Source organism: Lepidochelys olivacea (assembly GCF_965140295.1).
Source record: "Lepidochelys olivacea isolate rLepOli2 genome assembly, chromosome: 1".
Lineage (NCBI taxonomy): Eukaryota > Metazoa > Chordata > Testudines > Cheloniidae > Lepidochelys > Lepidochelys olivacea.
Window position 1 is genome coordinate 57,642,504 of NC_140411.1, and position 11,405 is coordinate 57,653,908.

An 11,405-nucleotide genomic window follows, 5' to 3' on the forward strand; every position below is an offset into this window, starting at 1 on the left:
TAGCAGCCCGGGCTCCCTGGGCAGCTCTTACCACAGCCCTGGCTTCTGGCCAGGCCAAGAGGCGCAACCTTGGGGGGAAGGGGAGGAGCAGGGGATGTGGCCCCCAGGCTGGGATTGTGTGTGTGTTGGAGGGCCCAAATGTTCGTTTTGCCCAAGGCACCAATAAATCTTAATCTGCATCTGCATCAGGTAATACCCAAGTTCATTTCTTCTGCAGTTTTCTTTGTTGAAATAGCCTATTTGTTATCACCAGGTTGTTAGGCTACTAAATTTCTGCCTTTCTCTTCTTTCATTTTCTTCACCGAGCCCAAATCTGCCTATTGCTCCAGCCCAGGAATTCCTCATTGATCTTTTTTTTGTGTTAAAATCTCCTATTACCAATACCATGTTTTGTCTGGAAACTTCTTGTATTGTTTTCTGTAGATTGTTATAAAATTAACCAATTTCTTCCTTGTGCCCCATTGAGGTTGGTGCATTGTGGGTGCATTGGATTTGACTCTGAATCCTGCCTTCGGCATATCGGGTTAAATGCCGTAAGAGGCTAACTGGCCTTTGGCTTTAGCACCAAGGTGACTCAATCCTGGTGTCCATCATCTTTTCTTCCTGATGCACACACATGTACACGGCCAGTTCCAAATGGGATTTTACATGCCAGTCACACCAGAAAAGAAGAGATCTTCAGCATGATTTTGTTTCCCATTCAAGAAAAATGTTTATCTTGTTGCCTTATAGGATTCCCCCGGGATTGAGATACAATAGTCTGGTAATGTACTATATACAGTGTACAGGATACGATTCCCTCTGTTCTTTCCAAATTCCTCATTTTGTTCTCTAAAATGAACATTTCCTGCTCTTTGCGACACATCACAGTTCCTGTTGTGCATATGCTTATTTTTCCAGCTTACACAAATCTATTATTTGCTGCCCCGAGTGGTCTCAGTCTCTGAAGTCTCCTGTTTTCTTTCTTATTTACTTTGCCTCTTGTATGCCACACTTGAGGCCATAACACACTTCTGATATTTTAAAGTAGCATTCATCACTGATATTGCTGAGGTATCAGGTATCATGGTGATGGACAGAGCTGGGCATAAATACTTGATATATTACACAGCTTAAAAAACGATGGTTGCTCTGGCCCTCTGTGTTGTCTCCTGGTACAGTATTTCCTCTCATTCTGTTTTCAGAATGCTGTCTTTTGTACACATTTCTTTAGAACTTCAGCGTCAGTTTGATTTCCACTGTTAATACTTCATTTTTCGTCTGCAGTGAGTTCTGGAAACTAATGTTTATTTCTGGGTTGCTGCTGAAAGGGAATAGGACAGCCAGCCTACAATAAGCCATTTAAACATCAAAGTGTGTAGATTCTGATGCAATCTCCATCTGTCTGAATTGTGTGCTATGATAAATTGCAGGAACGAAACTCAATGGACAGTCCTATCTTTCAGTACCTCTTCTCATTTGTTAAAGACACTTATAATGCTAGTATTTAAAATTAAGGTCCCAGAGAGTCATACATGGATATAATAACTGAGTGAGCCATAAAAAATGTTTTATGCTCCAACTCCCTTCTGTCCCTTCCTTCATCTCCATCTCACTCCGCACTTTCCCTCTCACCGTCCTCTTTCTTCCTCTCCTGTTCTCGCCCCTTCTTCCTTTGTCTTCCTGGTTAGCTTATCCCCTCCTAACTAAATCAAAGCAAAAAAGAAGGTGGGACAAACATGCCATTTGCTGCCATTCGGTAGATCACTCTGCATGTATGTTATGCTCCTTTTCTCTATCTTGCTGCGATTGTCTTGTCTATTCAGAGTATAATCTCTCTGGGCTAGGGACTTTTTCACTGTTTGTTTGTTACAGTGCCTCACACAATGGGGCACAACATTGGTTGGTCCCTCAGTATTACTATAATACACACGGCAATAATAATAATGTTAAACTGTTACTGTTGTAGATTATAGTTATGTATCTTTCCATTTGTTGTATACCCAAGTTGGCCTTGCAAATCTTATCACTTGTCATTTAGTGTAGTGTAAAGACCAGACGGTAATCTGCTTTGGGATGTGAAGTATGTCCGTTGTGAAAACCATGGTTTAATGTCATCACAACTGCATCTCTGTAGAGGCCTGATCCAAACCCACCAGAATCAATGGAACGATTCCCATTAACTTCAACAGACTTTAGAGCAGACCTTTTCCTCCATATTTGTACAATTTTGTACTAATAGTTCTTACACCGCAAGGTCTCAGTTCTGCAAACGCTCGAATACAGTCTGTAATCAGACTACCTGTGAGAGTAAGGATTACTCGTGTGAGTAAAGCCATGCAGGATTAGATCCTGAAGCTGTAGTTCCATCCAGATGTTGTAGTACCATAACAAACAACAAGAAAGAGGGCTTCAATTGTTCGTGCTTATCACCAAAATTCCACGAAGGGTTACATTTAATGTATTCAGATGTGTTCAGATTTGTATTGATACATTAACACGTAACTCGGTGAAAAATCTTCACTCCTGCACCAGTTCTTGTGCTCCCCTTTACATCACCCCCTTAAGTATCTCAGAGCTTCCTTCTCTCATTCTCAACTTTAGCACATTCCATTGGATTTTTAAAATTATTTACACTTCCAAATGTAAGGGGACTATTGTTCCCTTACTAAAACTCAGTGGGCGTGTTTTGGTTGGCTAGCTCCCAGTACCAAAAGAAAGAGGAAGGGTCGATGGTAAATCAGGTCCCTGAGACAGACAGTCCCCAGGAACAATGGGGAGAGGCCAATGCTTCAGGTCAGCCTGAATGACAGGGCGGGCAGGCTAATCAGGGAGTCAGGAAGCCAGGGTGGGTCCCATCCTCCATGTGAGCTGGAATTGCCTGGGTCAGACAGAGTGGAGCCAAGCTAAGGAGAAAGCAGGGGCCCAAGCTGAGGTGGGGAGCAGAGCCGTGCCAGTTCCAGAGGGGCCAGAAAAACAGCCCGGGAAGCAGGTCAGTGCTGGGAGCAGAGTCACAGAAGCAGCCTGCAGAGCAGACCTGTCCTGGGAGCAGAGCTGTAGCAACCAGAGGCAGAGGGGCCAGGGAAGCAGCCCAGGGAGCTGGAGGCAGAGCAGCAGCAGCAGTGCTGAGGCAGACTGGAGCAGGAGCTGAGGCTGGAGCAGTCCAGAGCCGAGTGCGGTGAGCAGCTGAGGAGCGCGAGGGGGACCCTGGGCAGTGTGCCCAGCGCAGGGAGATGCCCCCAGCTGAGAGGCCCTGCAGGCCAGACTTGGAGGGGCATCGTAACCCTGACGGGGTGGTGGTGACGCTGGGAAGAAGGGTCCTGCCACCTAAAGCCTGAGAGCGTGTGGCCACCACTAGAGCGAGTGTCCGACCTGCAGCATCCCTGCAGCACCGCCCGGGCCTGAGAAGGGGCCTGGGACTTGTGAGGAACAGACTGAACTTCCCTTACATCCCATAGATCAGGGGTCGGCAACCTTTCAGAAGTGGTGTGCCAAGTCTTCATTTATTCACTCTAATTTAAGGTTTGGCGTGCCAGTAATACATGTTAACATTTTTAGAAGGTCTCTTTCTATAAGTCTATAAAATATGACTAAACTATTGTTGTATGTAAAGTAAATAAGGTTTTTAAAATGTTTAAGAAGCTTCATTTAAAATGAAATTAAAATGCGGATCTTATCAGTTTAGTGTGATCCTTGCCCTTGCTTTTCCTTGCTGAGTTTTCCAATGCTGGCACGTATTTAGATACTTTAAGCTGCACACAGGCTTCTGAGTGATCAGTTGTTAACCGGCTCCAAGAGAGGCAGAGGACAGCTTTCATGTGTGAAAATACCTGTTCACACAGGTATGTGGATCCAAATGCTGAAAGCATTGCAAACGCAATTTTCTTCAAACAGTTAAATTTCACTGGCAGGGACGTCCAGCAGGTCAGAACAGAGGTCCCATGATCTCTCTCGGTAGCTTCAGGTGCTCTCCGCAGATCTCCAAACTTTGATGCCCACAATTCTGAGCTTTTTAACTGAATGAGCTGCATTTCGAAATCTTCAACACCCATCCACTGAAAAACAGACAAATCCAAGTCGCTTTCGTTGAACTTTTCAGGTTTCATTAGAAAAGAAAGCATTGGGCCAAATTGCTGGAAATCTTGAAATCTGTCGGAAAACTCTGATTCCAGTTCTTGCACGTACATTCTAATCTCAACGTCAAACGCAGTGCGCTGTTCCATGTGGCATGATAGTGATGTAAGCAGCAAATCATGACTTAAAAATATCCCAGTACAGTGGCGCTGGGACAATTTTTAAGGTGGGGGTGCTGAGCTGTGCCCCCTCCTGCCCCGTCTGCACCCCTCACTGCCCCAGGCTGGGGCCAGTGGGCCACAGCTGGGGGTGGCTGCAGAGTCCCGGGCCAGTGGCCGGAACCCAGGCTGGCAGCAGAGCCCCCCAGACCGGTGCCTGGGACCCTGGGCTGGCAGCGGGGTGAGTGGGGCTGGCGGACAGAGCCCCAGCTGGCAGAGGGCTGGTGCCCGGTAGCTGAGGCCAGCAGTGGAGCCCCTGGGACCGGTAGCCAGGACCCAGGCAGTGTGAGTGCCACTGAAAATCAGCTCGTGTGCTGCCAGAGATGCTGGTTGTGATGTCCCCATGCCACAGAGCAGGGTTATGTGTTTTCCTTTAACCTTTCCCATTTTTCCTTATTTTTTTTAACTGATTGCTGTTTAATAAATTGTATTTGCTTTGAACTGTATATAATGATCAGTGGGTCAGGGAAGCAGCCAGTGCAGAGAGCACCCTGCAGTGGGGACACCCTAGCCCCTGCCCTAAGTGACCATGACAAGGTTGGGGGTCGAGCCCCCAAGGAATCCTGGGCCCAGCCTTGTTGGGGTTACGAGAACTCTCACACAGGAGAGTGGAAGGGGAACCCTTGAGGTCAGGCAGGCCTCTGAGTAAAGGAAGTGGAAGCAAGGACTCAGATCCTTTCGCTAGCCCACTTCACTGGAGTAGTATATAAGCCAGGAAAGTTCCCCACAAGAGCGGGACCATTCCCCCACTTACACAAAGGTACATCTGTTGGTTATTATGTCCATTTCTGATGCCATTTCCTTTTCATTTCAAATAATAAATATGGATTCACACACCCATTCCTGTGGGCCTCCTTATATAATAGGATCAATTCCGTTTTTTTCACCCAGCGATGCTGCTGGACTTCCTGATAAACATACCAGCGGAGATGGCCTTGGGCAACAATCTGTTGCAGTTCTGCCACACTATTCAGTTTTGTCAAGCTGAAGGCTAGCATGCGTTACAGAGTATATCTATGCTTCCTGTTTGCTATCCAGCAATGAGTTTGTAGTGTTCAGTCAGGCAGTTGTCCTAGAAATAACACAGGTGCACAGCAAAACAGAAGGTTTAAGTATCGTTTTCTATTTAACGGACAACAAACAGTCAAGAAAGTCAATAGAGTAGCACATGCAACGGGGAATTTTCAAACGTGATGAGCTAGGATGTCACTGCATGATGCTTATTGTTAAAATGCAAAGTCTTGTGTATTGCACAGGATGTTAGATCTAAGTTATGTGGCAAGCTCCTTCATGTTTATTTTAGTGGTGCTTAGAAACTAACCAAGGATGGGGCCTCATTGTGCTAGGTGCTCTACAAACACATAGTAAGAGACCGATCCTGCCCCCAAAGGCTTGCAATCTAAATAGACACCGGGCAGGAAAAGGGGCAGAACATGCAAATGGAGTGATCAGTGTGATGGTGGCAAATTGTATTTTTTTGTGGGGGGGCTAATTTTGGGGGGTTGGGTTTGTTGAAAGACGATCAGGTATCTGGGAAGACATGGGAAGGGAGATGGGACATTAAAGGAAGGAGTGCAGGGGGACAGGAAAGGGGAGAAGAGAGGAGGGGGGAAGGAAGAGGGTATGAAGGGCAGGTAGAGACTCTGAGGTGAAGAGACTCTGAGGGAGGAGGCGGAAGTAGCGAATGGCCAATCAGTACAGGCCAGAGAATGTCCAGTCAAAACTGCAGAAGATGCTTTATGGACATCATCCATGTCCAGCAACCCTTGTTACAAATCCAGCATAAGTTCCTGCTGACTTCAGTTTCTTTGCCCCCTGGGCTAGCTCCTCCTTGCTAATTTCTTCTTTCCCCGGCCCACATGGCTTGGGGGTAGAGGGCCCAGCCTGAGTCCTAGTGTGTCCGGAAGGGGAAGGAGGGGTTATCTCCCCTGCACAATTCTGGGTGCAGGAGTCTTGAGATTGAGGGGTGGGCCAGGCTGGACCCTGTCTCTGGACCCTGTGGTACAAAATCTGCCAAAGCTGCACTGAATTATGTGTCATTTGGGGAGAAGGGGAGAGTTTAGGAGGTAGCTCTTTCTGCAAGACTCCCCCATGCCCATAAGAGCTGGAGCACCTTCAGCTGTTGGCTACCCATTACAAAGCTGCAGGAGAAGAGTAGCTTGCTGCGTGCTTCACACCTTCCCTGGCCTAAGGGATGACAAACCCCACCCTGCCACCTACGTGCCATTGGAGAGAAAATCTGGCTAAGCTCCTGAGCATAACCTGTCCTTGTTGCTGCCTTTACTGTGGAAGGATCTTCCTCTTGTTGACTTCCATTTTATAAGTAGAGCAGCCTGGGAGCTAGCACATGCAATTCATCCTCATCCCTCTTGTGGAGAAGCCACAGAACAACAACAATAAAAAAATGGGAAAGAGGCAGAGAGGTAAAATGGCAGATAGAGAAGGATTTATGGGGCACCAGTAGGGAATTGTGGCAACTGGACAAAAACGTAACGTATGCAACCATTTGCTCAGCCACAAAATCATTAATTTAAGCTGGGTTTTGTCCTGTCTAAACAAAACAAAACCAGCCCTAGAAAAGTCACAATTATGTTATGGAGAACAATGGGGTGAGGGGGAAAACCCAGCAAACCCTCCCCCAGCATTTTAGCAGAAAACACGCCCAAGTCAGAGAGTCAGAGCAGATATTAGTTGCAAATATATTGTTTTATTTTTGAGATAAGTTGAAACCAAATGAAATTCATCCAATTCACCTGTAAGACACAAAATAACAAATAAGTTCTTTTAAAACGGGTACTAGAACTTGTTTTCTTTCCTAAATTACTTGTTTTTAGATTTCCTCTCATCTCAAAACACATCTTGATATAAAGCAAGGAACACCTTGTACAAGTATTGTTTGTTGGTAGGACATAGGAAGACAGCACTCCATCAGTTACACTTGGGTCACATTTGGGAGATTATCTTTGTACAAGGAGGGCTAAAATTTCCATTAAAAATGACAGTTAAAGGTGTTCAGCAGAGGGTTATTGAGCTGCCGGGACTTTTATTTTTTAATTGCAAAAATTGTGGAATTTGTGACAACCTGCCAGCCTTATGCATTATACGCAAGGCTCTGTTAATAGCAGATGTGCAGTTAAATCCCAAGGCATAGCTTTGAAAATTGACCTCACTTAACGTAATATTGTACACATAGTATCATAATATGGTACGTTAGCAAGATAAATCATGTTTCAAGTTCTGTTGTAAAAACTATGATGCAGACCAGTTTGGTTTGAAAACCAATCTGGTTGCCCTGTCAATGTTTTGGTAGTTAAAGGGTGATCAATAAAATGTAACGACAGCATGTGCGCTTGTCTCCAAATCTGCCAGCAAAGAATAATGAAAGGCAGAACTAATACAGCATCAGGGCAGACAGATCTGTTTTGTAAATCAGTGAAATGCTATCCATTGCTCTTTTGAGAGAATATCACCTCACAGCACTTATTTTGAATAGGTCAGCAATTTTTTGTGACAATAGGGAGCGTGCTGGGCTTTCAAAGGAGAAAACGATGATCATCAAATGAAGCTACTAAGGAAAGGTAGGACCTTGTCTTCATTCCGGAGCAGGTAAATCAAAAAACCTACTAGTGGATATTTTGGAGGGAGGTCACTATTTTTTTTTCTATTACAGCTTCACATTGTAGTGCCACTTGTTATATTCTTTAAAACCACCACGAGATGGCACTAGCAGCTTTCACAGACCATATTCAGTTGCTTCCTGCTCAAGTTTGGTAAGGCAGAGTAGCACAGTCTGCAGAAACCCTTATATCATCACAGAACAGTACTGAAACATTCTGCAGACTTTGAGATACCTGGACTCCCAGAGCTAGTTCCTAAGCTACAGTAAGACTGGGAATTTTCCTAGTTGTTACCACTGAGTGATCAGTCAGTTCTAATAGATTGTTTTGCTTTGGCAAACCTATTCCAATTCTAACTGCACTTAGTATTAATGGACAGTGATTTTCATTTATGACAACGACATTAGATTTTAAATGCCTCCACTGAGCAAGATATTTCGTATTTCATGCATTAGGAGAAATTTTATTTAAATGGACAATTAACTCTAATTTCAGTCATATATAATTCAAGAGACTCAAAAGAAGAGAAGGACGGAGCCAGTATAATTTTGGAACCGTCTAGGACTCCAGCTGTCCTCTCTGTGGCCTCATCTGCAAATGATAAGTGCATGGGCGGCACGTAATGGAGGTGAGGGGAGAGAGGGAAAAGGGGATTTGGGTCTCCCAGAAAAATCTCCCCCCGCCATGGCCCCGGGGCTGGAGGAGCTGTTGCTCCCTGCTGTGGCCTTGCTGGGGGAGGGGTAGGAGTGAGTGGGGGGCCAGGCCTCAGGGGAAGAGGCAGAGTTGGGGAGGAATGGGGGAAGGGAAGGAAAGGGGTAGGGCCACGGGCAGGGCTGTGGGTGGAAGGAGGTGGAATGGGGGGAGGAGCTCCAGCCAGGGCAGAGAGCTCTACTGCTGACCCTGCCCAGGGCGAGAGCTCAACCTCAGCTGAGGCCAAGCTCTCAACCTCCCCACCCCTCGTGCCCCAACTGAGCTCTCTGCTTTCCCCTCTGCCCCGGCTGGGGCCTTGGGGGTGGGGGGAAGGCTAAGTTCTCAGTCCCTGCTGCCTGGCACGGGGGGCGGCTGAGAGCAGCGAGCGGGGGCAGGGTCTCAGCCAGAAGAGGCCAGGCAGGGGGCTAGCCTCCCCAAGGGGAAGCTTTACCCGCTGCCCATGGACAAGTGCATATTTCAAATCATGAGGCTGACATTGTGTAAAAGCAGTCAAATACCTCACCATCCTGGGCACATGAAGGATGCTGCTTTCTAGGTGTCTCTTGAGCCATTCTTTCCTGACAGAATGACAGAAATTTTACAAGAGCCTGAGATAATGCACTACAGCATACTATATTCATTGCAGAGGCGAATATTCATCTAGTGTTTAATTTATTATAGTAATTTCTGTCTCCAGCACATCTTGTTTTATCACAGCAGACACGCCACAATGCAGCAATTCTAATTAGGGCTGTCAAGTGATTAAAAAAAGTAATAGTGATTAATCATGCTGTTAATAATAGAATACCATTTATGTAAATATTTTTGTATGTTTTCCACATTTTCAAATATATTGATTTCAATTAAAACACAAAATACAATGTGTACGGCGCTCACTTTATATTTATTTTTTATTATAAATATTTGTACTGTAAAAATAGTATTTTTCAATTCACTTAATACAAGTACTGCAGTGCCATCTCTTTATCATGAAAGTGAACTTGCAAATGTAGAATTATGTACAAAAAAACCTGCATTCAAAAATAAAACAGTGTAAAACTTTAGAGCCTACAAGTCCACTCAGTCCTACTTCTTGTTCAGCCAATCACTCCGACAAACAAGTTTGTTTACATTTAGGGGAGACAGTGCTGCCTGTTTATTATTTGTAATGCCACCTGAAAGTGAGAACAGGCATTCACATGGCACTGTTGTAGCCAGTGTTGCAAGATATTTACATGTCAGATGCGCTAAAGATTCATATGTCCCTTCATATTTCAACCACCATTCTAGAGGACATGTGTTCATGCTGATGACATGTTCTGCTCGATAACAATCCAAAGCAGTGCGGACTGACGCATGTTCATTTTCATTATCTGCGTTAGATGCCACCAGTAGAAAGTTGATTTTCTTTTTTGGTGGTTTGGGTTCTGTAGTTTCCGCATTGGAGTGTTGCTCTTTTAAGACTTCTGAAAGCATGCTCCACACCCCATCCTGATCAGATTTTGGAAGGCACTTCAGATTCTTAAACCTTGGGTCAAGTGCTGTAGCTATCTTTAGAACTCTCACATTGGTACCTTCTTTGCATTTTGTCAAATCTGTAGTGAAAGTGTTTTTAAAACGAAGAATATGCTGGGTTATCATACGAGACTACTGTAACATGAAATATATGGCAGAATGCAGGTAAAATAGAGCAGGAGACGTACAATTCTTCCCCAAGGAGTTCAGTCACAAATTTAATTAACACATTATTTTTTTAACAAGCATCATCAGCATGGAAGCATGTCCTCTGGAATGGTAGCCAAAGCATGAAGGGGCATACGAATGTTTAGCATATCTGCCATGTAAATACCTTGCCATGCTGGCTACAAACGTACCATCTGTTCTTTCAGATGACATTGTAAATAAGAAGCGGCCAGCATTATCTCCCATAAATGTAAACAAATTTGTTTCTCTTAGGGATTGGCTGAACAAGTAATAGGACTGAGTGGACTTGTAGGTGCTAAAGTTTTATACTGTTTTGTTTTTGAGTGCAGTTATGTAACCAAAAAAATCTACATTTTTAAGTTGCCCTTTTATGATAAAGAGATTGCACTACAGTACTTGTAAGAGGTGAATTGAAAAATACTATTTCTTTTGTTTATCATGTTTACAGTACAAGTACTTGTAATAAAAATAATATAAAGTGAATACTGTACACTTTGTATTCTGTGTTGTAATTGAAATCAATAAATGTAGAAAACATCCAAAATATTTAATAAATTTTATTGGTATTCTATTTAACAGTGCGATTAATCGCAATTAATTTTTTTAATTGTGATTAATTTTTTTTGAGTTAATCGCATGAGTTAACTGCAATTAATTCACAGCCCTAATGCTAATCTAACAAAGTTACTAACATAGTGTAAATAATATTGTAAAAAGTGATAGTAACATACAATATTATAAAAAGAAAAGGAGTACTTGTGGCACCTTAGAGACTAACCAATTTATTTGAGCATAAGCTTTCGTGAGCTACAGCTCACTTCATCGTATGCATACTGTGGAAAATACAGAAAAAAATTGGTTAGTCTCTAAGGTGCCACAAGTACTCCTTTTCTTTTTGCAAATACAGACTAACATGGCTGTTACTCTGAAACCATACAATATTATACATATCTACAATTGCAGGGAATGTTTTTATATCATTGTAAATCAGAGTGGCTAGTCCTATAGGAAAAGGGGAAGAGTCAATGGAGACTACACCAAATACGAGCCCCAAGAGGATACAGGATGGGTTGAAGAGGATGACAAGGGAGAGTAGGAATGGAAAGAACTTGCAGCCAGAGGG